Source organism: Lepisosteus platostomus, chromosome 5, assembly GCF_059453375.1.
Source record: "Lepisosteus platostomus isolate fLepPlt1 chromosome 5, fLepPlt1.hap1, whole genome shotgun sequence".
NCBI classification, from domain to species: Eukaryota; Metazoa; Chordata; class Actinopteri; order Semionotiformes; family Lepisosteidae; genus Lepisosteus; species Lepisosteus platostomus.
In genome coordinates this window covers 17,718,572-17,727,479 of record NC_142615.1, presented here as the reverse complement: position 1 = coordinate 17,727,479, position 8,908 = coordinate 17,718,572, and the positions used below count along the sequence as shown (strand labels likewise).

At 42.4% G+C, this 8,908-nt stretch overlaps 1 non-coding gene across 1 annotated transcript; it reads left to right on the top strand.

Annotated features, from left to right (window-relative positions):
* The first annotated feature begins 8,240 nt into the window (after positions 1-8,240).
* Positions 8,241-8,334, top strand: trnai-uau (transfer RNA isoleucine (anticodon UAU)). Its single transcript has 2 exons — positions 8,241-8,278; positions 8,299-8,334. It is a non-coding gene; the product is annotated as a tRNA-Ile (tRNA).
* The last annotated feature ends 574 nt before the right edge of the window (positions 8,335-8,908 follow it).

Below are 8,908 nucleotides of genomic sequence, written 5' to 3'. Positions count from 1 at the left end.
TTCTGTTTGTCAAAGGCTTGCTTCAAATGTGCATATTGGGGGGGAATAATAGAGTGTTCTTCCAAGAGGTTTACTGAAGCAGCAACCTTGAGTGGAGGACGACAACAGTTGTCACGACAGGCCTGGCTCCAGGCAATGATCTCATTCTTGGCCCAGGAGATGTGGGGATCATGCTTTTTGAGCCAGGGAAGGCCCAGGATCACAGGGTAAGCAGGGGAGTCCAGGAGAAGGAGTGAAATGTCCTCCACATGAGTGGCACCAACAGTAAGGGATAGGGGAATGGTCTGCCAGGAAATACGTCCAGGAGCGATCGGTGACCCATCCAACGTTTGAATGCAGATAGGGGGTGAAAGCGGAGCAAGAGGAATATCCCACTTCTTAGCAAAAGAGGCATCCATAAAATTCCCAGCTGCCCCTGAATCCACCAAAACCGAAAGGGGAAGGTGCGTGTCCATCCAGGAAATCTCAGCTGGGAATAAAGGCCCTGAAGAGGATTGTGAAAAAACAGCACTACTGACACTAACAGTAGGCAGTGGGGGAGCTCGAGGTGGATGTGGGGGTCTCAAAGGACAAGTAGCGAGCAGGTGACCCGACGCAGAGCAGTACAGACACAGCCCCTCCTGACGGCGCCTTTCCTTTTCCTCCAAGGACAGGGGTGCATGTGGCAGGGTGGGCGCCACGAGTCTGCTTCCTGGGTGTCTCTCCGCTCTCCGCAGCCGAATGCGAGTGTCCAATTCAACTACCGCAGCGATAGCCGCCTCTAGAGACCAGGTTGGTAAGGACATGAGCACCAGGTGGTCCTTTAGATCCTCCGAGAGACCCTTAGCGAAGAGGCAAACCAAAGCTTCCGGGTTCCAGGCAGACTCCGTGGCGAGGGCTTGGAATTCAGCCACATAATCTTGCAGTGGTCTGTCGCCCTGGCGAAGAGAGGAAAGCCGAAGGCAAGTCAAATCCGGGTTGCTTTGAGAAAAACGCGCCTGGAGACGGTCAGCAAAAAGCTGAAAGTCAGAGAACAGCTGCTCTCCTCTAGCAAGCAATACTGCAGCCCAATCCAATGCTTTGCCTGTGAGCAAGGAAAGTGCGAATCCGATCCTCTGTCGAGAAGTAGAAAAACGCTCAGGCTGCAGCTGAAAAGCCAGGGAGCACTGGGCAATAAAGCCCCTGCAGCCTGCAGGATTGCCGTCATACTTCTCCGGGAGAACAAATGGTAAAGTTGAGGGAGTGGTGGGCGGGGCCGCGTTGTAGGAATCGGTGCGGGAGCTGGCGAAACAGGGGAAGAAAAAAGCCAGGCGACTTGGTTAGTGAGCAGTTGGAGAGAAGATTGAAGCTGGGCGATGGTCTGGGATTGCTGCGGGAGAAGGGAACGAAGGGTCTGTGCGTCTGCGGGATCCATAATCAGGCTCGGTATTCTGTAACGATGCTCTGTAGAGGTGAAAAGGATCCGATGCAGATGCAGGAGTCGCAGGGAGGTAAGTAAACGTACCGAGCAAATCCAGGAGCTGAGCCGTAGTCCGAAGGCGAAGGTAAGTCGAGATCCGGTAAAGGCACTGGTGGCGAACAATCCAAAACGTGAGACAGAATCGTAGTCGAAAAGAGAGCTACAGGGTCAAATCCAAAACAGGCAATGAAAGCAAACAATCCAAAGGGCGAGACGAGATCCGAAGTCCGAAGGCAAAAGGTGCAGGCAGAATTCCAGGAAGGCAAAAGAGGGGTGAGAACGCTAGGCTGAGCAACAAGAAGAGAACTCAATACCGAGCAACGGGAATCAGGTACGAATGGTATAAATAACCCGGCGTGCCGCACGGTAGAGCAATTGCAGGTGTGTTAACTCGTGCGGCGGCGCTTGTTAGAAGTAATCCGCTGCTGGTGCTGATTGGCTCGCTTACGTGTTGATCTCCGCTGGCTGGTGGTCGTGACAATTCCTCCCTTATGGTAGTGTATGCAGAGAAACCCATGTATATAAACCCATAGGGTAAAATGCAATGGACTTCCCGAGTTAAAACACAGCCGCGTACTAAGTTAGTATGGTACATTCTGGAGATCATCTCCCGCTCCAAGTTCAATTGCAGCAAAAAACATGTGGAACAAAGTTGCTTAATCCGGTTCCAAGGGCTCGGCATTGTTGTACTAATTAGCCCGAACTGGAGAGGACTGTACATCAGAACACTTCAGATTAGTAGAATAATATGTAGGCCACATTAATATACAATTACTTTTCTGTTTCTCATTTATATTCAAACTAAATTTCCTGACAAATCAGTTAGTTTTTAATTTAAGAATTGCATTTAGTCGACAATTCACCTGATGAGGCTACATAGTTATTAATGAGATACCCAATTATAATTAGTCATGAAACAAATGAGAACAGCAGCTGTGCATTTGAAATTAAACACTACTGTATTATTGCAGAATTAATTTTGTTTAACACTCCAGATGAATAAGCAGACATCATTACAGCTAAATCGTTACAAAAGACACCGACTAATAATCAGTAAAGTTAAGTTTTATTTTTAACAGAACTGGAAATTAAACTTATAAAAATACTTGAGCAAAAAAAAACAACACAACAATTGTTCCTCTGACCTTCTAAGCATTTTTTTTAAGGCAATACATTTCTTTAGCAGGGTGTGCCTTGTGCTTACTTTTCAGAACTTTGATTTTCTCTCTCTCTCCTGTGTCAGTTCAGATTAAGCTCTTTAATCAGTTCCAACATCTTCCTTTCAAAGTGGGGAAGTGCTTACTGGCATGTTGTTTTGCCAAGTCGTGCCTATCCTTTATGACGGTATCTTCTGACACCTGCGCACAATCCAACAACATTACAAGACCAGCACTATAAAAGGGGTCATAAAAACACAAGAAGCCACATTGAACGAGCTTTCAGAATTGTAAAACAATGCTTTGCTTGTCTGTCATTTGGTTTGCATACCAGTCCATCAAGAGCTAGCACAACCCTGGCTGTTTCAACACAGTCATTGGATCACAGCCACAGGACAGAAAAGGGACTGTAAACCATCATAAATCACTTAAGATGCTGAGTTTTTTCCTTTAACATACTTGGGTGCCACCTATTTCCTCCTCATCCCTGCTTTCCTCCAATAACCACAAATACGGAGACCCAACACTAAAATATTTAACAAATCTATCCAGTTGACTCCTCGATTTTATAGAACACATTAAAGCCTCACGCTACATTTATATAAATAATAGCTTAAGTTCTGTTCTCTTCACTTCCAATGAATGGAGAAAATTTAAAAGAATAGTAGTCTGTCATTAAGTGAAGGGAGAATGTGTGATCCTAGCTGCAGAATAATTTTAGTTTCAGTGGTCTTTCTGATGTATGAGTTTGGAAAACCGTGCTCAGTACCATCGAGGTGTAAGAGGGTCAAGGATGAGCAGGAAACTTTGTTAATAAGGAGATGGACACCGCCCAACATGGGGCTTAAACCCACACCCCTGAGCTAAAGATACGCATGCTCTACTGACTGAGCTAGCCGGGCACCAGTGGTCGCAAAGACGGTTTTCCAAACTCATACATCAGAAAGACCACCGAAACTAAAATTATTCTGCAGCTAGGATCACACATTCTCCCTTCCCTTAACGACAGACTACTGTTCTTTCCAAATTTTCTCCATTCATTGGAAGTTTCATTTCATACCTCTCTGCACCAATTCTGACTTCACACCTCTTGATTGGCCTCTCTTTCTGTCCCCTGCTCCCGCCTCTCACTCCTCCTCCCTCCCAACCTTTGTTCTCCCGCTACTTTACCTTTGCCTACTGCCCTGTCTCTCTCACGTTGTGGCCGAAACGTTGTGTTCTCTTTCTTCTTTTTTTTCAGCATGGAATAAACCTTTTACTTGTTCCTTTGCAGCCTACGCATGCTGGCGCAGCTACCCACCTGAACTAAGACAATTAAACTGTCTGGTGATATTGCTGCACGGGGCGCAAGATCACAATAGAACACGTTATTGTAAAAAATGTTAACATTCGTGAATGAGTATTTTTTTTTAATTATACCAAATGTCCGTTAAATAATGAATGATGTTTTTCAGACCATAAACACTATTATATGAAAAAAAAACATTTACTATATATCCATTTAACTTGTTTTTTTTTAAAAAAACATTACAATACGGTAGATGAAAATTGTTGTTCAGCGCTCTTGTATTAAATATACTCTACCAGCCTTTTAACTCATGTGTCAGAAATAAAGTGTATAAAATTCGCTAAATCAAACAAAACACAAACGCTACGAAAAAGAAAAAAAAATGTGTTTATCCTGCAATTTTATCTCGTTGAAACGTTTTTTTTTCTCTGTGGCACTAACGGGCTAACGGTTAGGATTCCTGGTTTCCTGATTACATAGAAATGTGTCTCTCTTCGCTTACGATGTCCAAATGATCAGTTCAGTGTAGAAAAGAGCACCGTAAAACCCCGTCAGGCGTGCAAAACGTAAAAATGAAAGAGATCGCTTTGTTTCTGCCCGCTTTCTCACTGAAGCCCTTTGGTGTGTTAATAGAAGGTTATAACCGCTACACCGTGCGATGTGGGGAGGGGTGATTTACAAGCAGAGTTGACCTTTGAGAAAGGACTCGTCTCGGGAATATATTTCCACATTTTGAAGAGAATTTCTCCATTTCTGTAGCCTGATTTCCACTATTGCTAGAGAGCTGTAGAATCTGGATTAATTTATCCAGCTCTGGGAACAGTGTGTAGATGACAGGTTTGTGACTTTCTCATGAGCACGGTATATGAATCCATCAGATTAAAGACACTGTGAGCATTTGAATAAAATTTAGGATAGTCTGTCCCAGCTCGCCGCGATGGTATAGTGGTCAGTACGTTGTGCTGTGACCGCACTACCCGCGCTTTGAATCCGGGTGACAGCAGCCCAAGAGAGTTTCCTTCGTCTATGTTATTTCAGTGAAGGGGGGCATGCGTGTACAGCGAGCGATCATCGAGTTGATGTGTTGCCCCATATAAGCAATGTGAACCGACACTGCTTTACAAAGGAGCACGGTCTGATCTTATAGTTGATAATCTGGAGACCAGACCGACCTCTTCTCTGACGAAAAAGAAAAGAAAAAGAGTCAGGAGCCGCAGTATTTAATGTAAATAAGAGATTTCATTTTTTTCTGTGGCGCAGCTAGTGCCAAACACTTAATCTCGGGGTTGTGAATTCGAGCTCCACGCTGGTAAGAAATCATATAGGTTATGATAAATTTACTTTTTTAAATAAAAAGTAATATTATAAAACTTTCTCGATACCAGTTTGCAGGTGACATGTTCTTTATAAAAATAATCTTTAGTATGGGATCAATAACCGCGCCGGAACAAATATCGGAAAGAATCGCCTGTCACTAAGGTATTTAAGTAAAGTAGAGATATAATCAGAAAACCTACATTTTAGTTGTTAGTTACTTTGTATGTGCTTTAGCGTTTTCTTTTATATACCGAAAAAAGGTTCAAGGCGTTCTAGTCGCTGTACTCCTCGTAGATAATCTCAACGAAATCACAATACAGTACAGGACACGCAGTGAGAAGCTCACGCAACGAATAGTCTTGAACATGCCAAGCGTAAAGGCACACTGCACATCTGCGAAACATCACATCCTAGTTTAGTTTCAGTGAGATTATAGACTGGAAGCTAGGAAGTCTCAGATCACTTTTTTATTAAATGTTCAAGCAAACCCAAATACCTTTGCAAGAGACATTTCAGAATCCCAGTCAAATCCAGTATGATTGCTGGATCCCTCGAATTCGACAATATCACAGATCTGCAGTCCACGTTGTGCAAGACATACCGCACAGAGCATTTCTAAGACAGGAAATACATTTTCGTTACGAAAAGAGATATACTGTACGTAGAGTGAAATGGTCTTGTACGAGTCCTAAATTTGAATTAAACATTAAAGCTGTGCGGAGTTTATCTTGATTTACCTAGTTTAATCGTTTCAGAAAGTGTAATTGTATTATTTTATGTACCCTTGACGATTCTACTGATGTTATAAGTGCTCTTGTTTATATTGAATCTATTTTGTTGTTCAAATAAAAAGTAAAAAAAAAACATTCCGGATGCGTCTGCTGTAGAAATAAAATGACATCAAAGGCGTTGTACGTAGAGTTCTGAAGCCTGTTCCACAGAAGAACTAGCTGAGATGAAAAGCTCGATATTCTACTGACAGGGCTATTCCCATCAACTCAGTTTCTTTCTGAAACAACGTTTTCCAAGAAAAACTTACACTTTGCAAATTTTGAAATAAAATACTTGCTTAAAAGTGCAGTTTATTTTTTTCCCAAAAACTGTAAAAGGAGAAAACCGACCCGTTGGAGTCTCTGTCGTACCATTGCTCAGTGCGGTCAGGTCGGGACTAAAACGATAGTAAGGTGCTGGTTCAAGCACATCTAGGCACGACTTTCTCACTGTTCCATCGTGAACATCATCTAGAGAAAAAGTGGCATGTAATGTTTAATACATTATTGGCCTTATTAATAATTTGAGGGAATATAAATGCTTTGGATGTATCGAATTACAGCACGTAACAACTGAGTACCTGAGTCGATATCACCGGGCAATTTCCAATAACGACCAACATCAGACACTTCAAGAAAAATAAGATTCCATATCTTGGAATGTAGGGCGGGAGAATTCATTTATACTCCTGTTGCATCTTGAGCTAAACTTTTTAAAAAAAAATACGACGCAGATTTGCTCAAGATAATTGTAATCGCCTTAAAGAGAGTTTTCATGAAAACGTACATCGGCTAGCTCTCCACTGTTAATTGACAGAACTTTTGAAGAAACTGTTCTTATATAAGCAACATTCAAATTACACATCTTAATGACCATGAAGGGAAATCTATGGAAGCCCGTTTCCGCCAGGGAGTAAAAAAAAAACGCGCTATGGTATCTCATTGTATGTCCTTTTTACTTAAAAAAGGTCTTCTTTAGCTCAGCTGGCAAGACCTGGGTTCGAGCTAATGCAGTGAGGCACGAACTAGGGTGGGAGCTGCGAGGACACAAGCCCTAGAACCCGAATCCATTACAATAACAAAAGGACAGACATTGCAATATGGGCTATTTCGAAGTCGCAAATGTGAGATATAAAGTCGGAATTCTGAGTTACTAAATCGCAATTCTGAGTTGCTAAGTCGGAATTCTGAGATACCATAGAGGTTTTTTTTGCTTACTGGCGGAAACGGGCTTCCATAGAAATCCGGGTTGTGAATAACAACTGTCACTACACACGATTGAGATCTTGAGGCTGGCACCTAAGACCCCTCAGCCATCCTGACAAGCAGTGGAGGATGCCCGTTGCTTTGTTAAAGGATTATTAACTACTTTTCTTTTCTTATTACAGAGATTTCAACATTGCAAGACAATTGACGATTTAGATAAAGGTATATCGTGGTACGCAAACCAGGCACGGAGAGGGCTTGAACCCGCGCTCTTCGGTTTATGAGACCGATGCCTTACCACTTGACCACCGCGCACACAGTTTAATTTTTTTCCCATCAAGGCTAATAAATTTTGAAGAAAAAAATCTGTGCACAAATTGCAATGGCAGGAGAAGTAAAACAAATATGATTATGATGTACAGTAATTGTTCACTTAGTGAAATACTCACTTTTTTGGACCACTGAATATAGTTCTTCTGTGGAGCTGGCTTCAGACTCTGCTTATAGCGCCCGTCAAATAAAATAGATATTTAATTTTTACAGGAAGACGCATTCCGAAATGTATCTCTGCAGTTTTAGAAAACGCACAAACCGTATTCTAATTGCAGACTGCAGATCTGTGCAGCAATCGTACTACATTTCACTGTGATTCTGAAATACGTCTAGCAAACATATTCAGGTTTCCTTGAACTTTTAATAAAAAACGACTTCGCTTTCAATCTCTGATGTCACTGTAAACATCGGACGTGATGTTCCGCAGATGTGCAGTGTGTGCCTTCTTGTCTTATTCAAGTTTATTGGATTTTTTAAACGAAAATACAAACTGGACAGTTTCAGACACATGAAGACTCATAAATAGTGTAAATCCGCCGAGCTGATTTACCTGTCTGACCATCTCTCTCCTCCCTCTTTTGCAGTGAGCACTATTTTTTCATTTTCTTCCCTTGTAGTTTCCTCGCTCTTTTACTGTCCCTTTCTCCCACGGAGAGACGGAAAACGTGCCGAAATCGTTTTCACCCTGTGTTTGTTCAACGTCAGTGTGTGAAGGGAAAGCACTTTCCGCGGCTCCAGTGGCGCAATCGGTCAGCGCGCGGTACTTATACAGCAGTGCACAGCGGAGTCATGCCGAGGTTGTGAGTTCGAGCCTCACCTGGAGCAGCGTGTCCTGTCTTTAGCTACTGAAAGCAACTGTCCACTTTAGATACTGCTACTTATAGGTCGTCCTTAACACTTTATCTAACGGGATTGTAGCCTGTTAGGTATTTGCTGGAAATCCGGTCTAAATTAACATCAAAGGAACAGGTAAAGGTTTATTCCACGTCACACCCGAAGAAGGTTCCATGTTGTGTTTCCTTCTCCTTTCAGCATGGAATAAACCTATACTTTTTCCTTTGCAGCTGACGCAGGTCACTACTTAAATTCCCATCAGCTGTGGACCCCCAGCTGATCTCTACACAGATAGATGAGAGATATCTTCTTAGATGAGAGGTCTACTGGGACTAAGGGAGCATGATGGGGTACCAAAGACTTGAAAAAGCTCTCGCATTAGATTATGTTTTTGTTGTTTCCCAGATTTGTTTTTAATGTTCTTTTTGTTTTGAAGTTGTTCCTTTTTTTATTTTATTTTCTGTAGTCGTTAGACTACTACAGTGATTTACCTAGGTTCCCGGAAGGCTTCTTGCATCGTGGTTGTTGTGTTTTTGGGTTACAAGTATTTTTTTTCTATTGATAG